Here is a 6187-nt window from a genome sequence, read left to right as displayed (position 1 = left end):
GTTTTGTGTAGGCTTACTAACAAAGTGCATGAGAAAAATTAGCATTTGGCTTGAAATTCGGTCTTATTGAAATGTAAATTTTGTGGAAAAGGTGTTATTGTTTGTCTAGAAGACAGAAGGCTGAGTGCTTCAGGTGTTTTTCCGAAGTCCTGCGGATTTATGATTGGAATGGGGCTCATTAATAATCTGAAATAGTAAAGTTTGTATGTGGAAAGAAGAGTTTAATCCCAGAGAATTGGGACATTTGGGAAGAAGATTAGGAAAAGATAGTAAAAACCTGCAATAAAAAGGTTTGCGTGGAAATTGAAACAAGGGACAGTAACTAATATAAATAAATAAAAGGGAATGGGAAATCAAGGAAAAGGGGAAAATCCAAAAAAAAAGACGTCCTAAAAAAGAAAAAGCCTCCTTGGGTGCATATTGGCACATTGGAAGGATATTGTTAGAAATGGGGGCACAGAAAGCAAGAGGACTTTCACTAAGTATTGCAATCAATGGTGGCCACTATATAAACTAAATGGCCACTTTATGGATCAATCGACTATAACAGTGTCTTGCAATTAATGTTTTTGAGGAGAGAAGGAAAATAGGATGAAATGTTGTATAGTGATATGTTGTTTCAGCATGTTGGAGGGAAAAGGTTTGGAATTAAGTTGGCCCCTGACTGAGCATTTGGTGTTGGCATTAGAAAAGTACGGGCTGGAGAAAGATAAAGGAAGTGTTAAAAGGGTTGTTGAAGGTGTTAAAGGTTGTGTGGCATGTAGTATTTAACAGAGCTGTTTGAAGTTGAATGAGCAGGGAAAGAGGATGTAGGAATGTTAATAGTTCCGTCTCAACCCGAGGCTGAGATCTCTAAATCGCGGGTGTGAGCCCTCTGGGGCAGGGGGACCGTGATGGGTCCGAGAGAGTTGTCGTGGAAACAGAAAAGCAGCTAACTCTTGAAACAACCTGAGTTCCTGTGTGAGCTCAGATTGCCAATGGGACCGCTCAGGGAACTGTCAGCGATTGCATTCCCCTGACCGACCCCCTCACTGAGACCCTAATCACCCCGGAAATTATATAAATACCAAAATCTGGTTAAATTGGCTATTGGGAATTGAGAATCTGTTCCAACAAGGTCCAAAAGAAACCCCTATGGAATTTATGGAATTTTTGAATTTCTGGACCAACTTTGAAATGCAATGAAAAAAAAAAAATGGACCTGGCTTAAAAAAAAAAAAAAAGAGAGAGAGAGAGGCAACTGGCTAGCCTCTTTCCAGGGCAATCAGCCCCTGATATCAGAAAGAAATTGTCTTAGGCTGCAGGACAAACTTACAACAGTCAGGAATGATGGGGACCTGGGGCATCTACCCTAGCAGGTCGACTAGTTGAAATAAAGCTAGGAAATGAAGACAGAGGCTTGAATTTTTTGTTGGTTATGGGAGCTTCTTTCTCTGTGTTAATTAGGCTGTAAATGTAATAGGAGCAACATATTCAGTGTTAAATAGTTTAAAAGGATGATTAGGAACTAAGACAACTACAATAATTGGAGCCACAGGGAAAGAGGAGGAATGGTCATTCTTACAACCCCTTGATTTGCGTTTTGGGGGTAAGGAACTAACCCATGAATTTTAGTATGTACCAGAATGCCCGATGCCACTCTTGGGACAGGATCTATTAGCCAAATTAGATGCAACAATAACCTTTGAGGATGGAGAATTAATAATGAAGGTACCTGAGTCCAAAGTAGGCCAAATCCTAATGATCAAAGATAAACCCTTTGTTAATATTCCAAGAGAAGTAGAAAATGCAGTTATAGCAACAGTACGGGAAACAGATGTACCAGGGAAGTCGAAACTGGCACAACTGGTAAAGGTGGAATTAAAGGAAAGAGCCAAACCTGTTTGAATCAAACAATATCCACTTAAGATAGAAGCTAGGCACGGGAATGGTGAAAATTATTGACAAATTTCTCAAATATCAGATTCTGGAAGAATGTAAATGGGAATACAATACTCCAATTTTTCCAGTAAAGAAGCCGAATGGCGAGTATAGATTTGTACAAGATCTTAGAGCAATAAATGAAATAACAAAGGATATTCACCCTGTAGTAGCTAATCCTTACACATTCTTAACATCTGTGAAAGGGAAATATAAATGGTTTACCGTGATAGATTTAAAGGATGCCTTCTTTTGCATACCTCTTGATAAAGATAGTAGAAAATTATTTGCCTTCAAATGGGAAAACGTATTGAAGTTTTTGGACCACATATGGTAACAACCGTTTTGGAACAAAGGGGGGGGGGCACTGGTTATCACCCAGCTGGATGATGAAATATCAGGCAATCCTAACTGAACAAGATGACATAACCTTGAAAACGACTAACCTGTTATATCCAGCAGTATTTCTAGGAACCGTTCCAGAAGAAGGACCGTTGGAACACAATTGTGTGGAAATAATCGAACATACGCCAGCCACAAAGATTTGAAGGATGTACCCCTTGAAAGGTATTCAGTGGGAATACCACACTCCGTGGCACCCACAAAGCTCAGGGAAAGTAGAAAGGATGAATCAAACAATAAAACAACAATTGGCTAAGTTAATGATCGAGACACAGCTGCCCTGGACGAAATGCTTACCATTGGCACTTTTAAACATAAGAACTAAACCACACAGTGAGACTGGATTATCATCATATGAAATGTTATATGGTATGCCTTATTCTCAAGGGATGCCCCTAGGGAACAATGTAATTGAGGATCATAGTACCCAGAAATACATAATTACCATTGGAAGGAGATTACAGGAGATAAGAGAAATTGGGATGATGACTCAGACACCACCTTTAGGATTTGCTATTCATAAAATACAACCAGGAGACAAGGTCTTAATAAAAACCTGGAGAGAAGAATCATTGAACCCCCAATGGGAGGGACTGTACCTTGTTTTACTTACTACTGAAACAGCTGTGAGAACAGCAGAAAGGGGTTGGACCCACGCATCCAGAATAAAAGGACCAATAACTACCGAAGCCTGGAGGGTTGAGTCCACTCCTGGGGAACTGAAACTGAGACTAAAGAGGAACTGATATCCCAGCAATGAGGTTCTGCATGAATTAAGGGCACTGGATAAAGAGGACAAGGCTGAAGGGAGGAAAGGGAGAAGGCAAGACCGGGGTAGGACCCTCCACTGCGGCGTGTATGGTCTACCGAGGGAGGCAACCCCTATGGGTATTGACCGCCGAGTGAGAGTGCCTCGACCGGACTTCTCCCACACCAAGATCAGTTTGTCCTGAGAAAAATAACATGAGAACCTTTTAAACCCATAATAAAATTGTGATTAGTTTTTCCAGGAGCTGGATCACCCTGAAGGGCTGAATGGTAACACAAGCTCTGAAAGCGGGCCCAACCTCATGACTGAAGGCGCTTCCCACACTCTCAAGATTGGACGGCGAAAAAGGCTTATAATATGACAGGTCGCCAAAGAGAACTGAATTGTGACTGTAAGTGGAAACCCAACGTGGGAGCTTGGAAGCATGCATATACGAGTACAAACGGGGCAGACATTGTAACAGGACCACTCGGTAACAAGGACACTCTGTATTATCACGCCCCAAAGGGTAAAGATGGATGGGATGGTCATTTTCCAAACGGGACGTGGGCCCTAAAGGGACATTATTGGGTGTGTGGCAAACATGCTTACAAGAGGCTACCCGGAAACTGGTCGGGAATATGCTATGTGGGGTACATAAGACCCTTGTTCTTTTTATTGTCACAAACACAAGGAAATCATTTAGGAATAAGATTATATGATGACCTGAACAGAGTAAAACGATCTATTGATACTTCCTTATCCGGGGATAGTGCCCAAAAATGGGGAAAGGATGAATGGCCTCCTGAAAGAATCATACAGCATTATGGGCCAGCTACCTGGAACCCGAATGAGTTGGTATCAGGAGCCCGAGAACCTATTTATAATTTGAACCGAATAATTAGGTCGCAAGCTATCCTCGAAGTTGTAACCAATCAAACAGCGACGACCTTGGATCTTCTGGCTGATCAATCCACTCAGATGAGGAACGCTATCTTTCAACGTAGAATGGTCTTAGACTATTTACTAGCAGAAGAAGGGGGAGTGTGTGGAAAACTGAACGATTCTAATTGTTGTTTACAAATTTATGATAATGGAAAAGTGGTTAAGCAGATAACAAAAGAAATTAAAAAGCTAGCCCACGTCCCAGTACAAACTTGGAAAGGTATGGATTGGGATTTCTTTTCATGGTTGCCCGGTGGACCATGGGTTAAAAGAATGCTATTTTTATTTTTATGTGGTGTAATGACATTATTGTTTATACCTTGTATGATACCTTGCTTTACGTTGTTGATACGGCGGATAATAAATAGCATCCAATTTGTGATGACTTTGGGAGAGAAAAGGTGATGTGTCGATAATGATGCTTAAGAAATGGACACCCCGAGAGCTGACTGATGAAATCCAACTGCTACTAACAAAAGTTGAAGAAGAGACACGAATTGATGATATTAAAAAAAAAAAAAAAGGGAGGAATTGTAAGGAATAGTCCAGCAATTCGTGCCACTAAGGGGTGTGAAGGGTTAACATTGAGGCCTGGGTTTAGGCGAGAAGAGAACAAAGGGATTTCTTCAGAGAAAAACTGCTGACTTTGCACAGATGTGCAGTAACTTCTGACAGCCGGCCAAGAGACCACTAGATAAGGAGGAAGAATACGAGCCTCCCTGTCCGAGCGGCCCCCGAGAAACTAACAGAGACTGATAAGCAGGCGCACCTGGGAGGACTTCGGATTCGGGAAACCAATTATAATAACCCTGCCTCTTCTAGAAGTAGTAATGAATATGTATTAGCCTAGGAGCATAAAAACCAGCCGCCTTACGTAACAGGTGTGCGTCCTGGTGGAGCAGAGACTCCCGGCGCACCCAGCGCTGTTTGCTTGCCTCTATTCATTTAATAAATTGTAAACTTTGATTGTAATCCTATTTGGGACTCAGTCATTTATAACACCCAGTACTTCATGGATCCTGCCTCTTTAATCAGTCTCGGGCCCTCTGTCAGCTCTCCGCAGAACCCCCACTGTCGATGCACAGGACTGCTGAAATCAGCGGGGCATGCCTTCCTGCTGCTGCAGCGGTGGGGCTCCCCGGTAGGTGACTAGATCCCAGACAAGCCCCCAAATTGTGAGAAACACTCCGTAGCCAATAACTTAGGCTCAGGCGAGGATCTCAGTGAAGTAGTAATTTATTCGTGATTGCAACGGCGGGCGTCCCACAAGCAGGAGCGCACCTACTAGTCACACAGTACAGTTTATATACTGTATTTCTCGATGACCGGGACCCTCCCCTGTTTCCCCACTGGAGTGGGTAATCCAGGTTCACAACCTATCTGATGCTTCACAGACAATACATGGCCTTCAGTTGCCGGCCTGTTAAATTTCAAATTTCTTTTGACTTTTTTACTGTTTGAAGTGGTAATGTTTCTTCACTTATCTGACTTGACTTAACATCATGATCTTCACCTAATTGTTCTAAGGAGTTTGGTTGTCTGCATTTTACAAGGTCGCCTGCTAAGTTTTCTTATCACTGCAAGCATATCTCAATACCACACTGCTTACCTTTAAACAATGTAACTCTGCAAAAACAACATTTTTATTACCACAAAATGACTTGTGCATTCCTGTTACCAAGAGGTCATTTTGTTCCATAATTCTCAAAAAAAACTCAAGGTGTCATCTTGAATTACCTTATGTAAGATCTTGGTCTTTTCCCAAATATTTTTTGAGATCAGTCTCAATTCGTCCTGCCTCATTTATATACATACAGCAACTAATATTTATTAATGTGCATATTCCCCCTAGGGAGGCTAATAAAAGGTACAGTGCCTAAAACGTTCTTATTGATTTGTTCTAGTTGCTTGCCCAAAACTATAATATGTTATCATAAATATTGGTTTCCTACTTGTGTTAGATCTTCTCCTTTGTATGGCATTTGGTAAGGCCTGCCATACAATATTCCAAAGGAGCTTAATTTTTCCTTGGTCCTAGGCCTAGTTCTAATTCTAAAAAGTTCCATGGGTAGTGCCTGATACCAATGCATATTGGTTTCTTGACAGATTTTAGCAATCTGTTTTCTTATCAAATTATTCGTTTTTTCCACTTGGCCACCCACCTGAGGGCTA

General features: G+C 41.5%; 1 long non-coding RNA gene across 1 annotated transcript; it reads left to right on the top strand.

The window, feature by feature from the left end:
* Window positions 1–2350: 2350 nt before the first annotated feature.
* Window positions 2351–4559, top strand: LOC310888704. Its single transcript, XR_014576076.1, has 2 exons — window positions 2351–2487; window positions 3324–4559. It is a non-coding gene; the product is annotated as an uncharacterized lncRNA (long non-coding RNA).
* The last annotated feature ends 1628 nt before the right edge of the window (window positions 4560–6187 follow it).

Source organism: Anser anser, assembly GCF_964211835.1.
Source record: "Anser anser genome assembly, chromosome: W".
Lineage (NCBI taxonomy): Eukaryota > Metazoa > Chordata > Aves > Anseriformes > Anatidae > Anser > Anser anser.
This window is presented reverse-complemented; position numbering and strand designations above follow the sequence as displayed.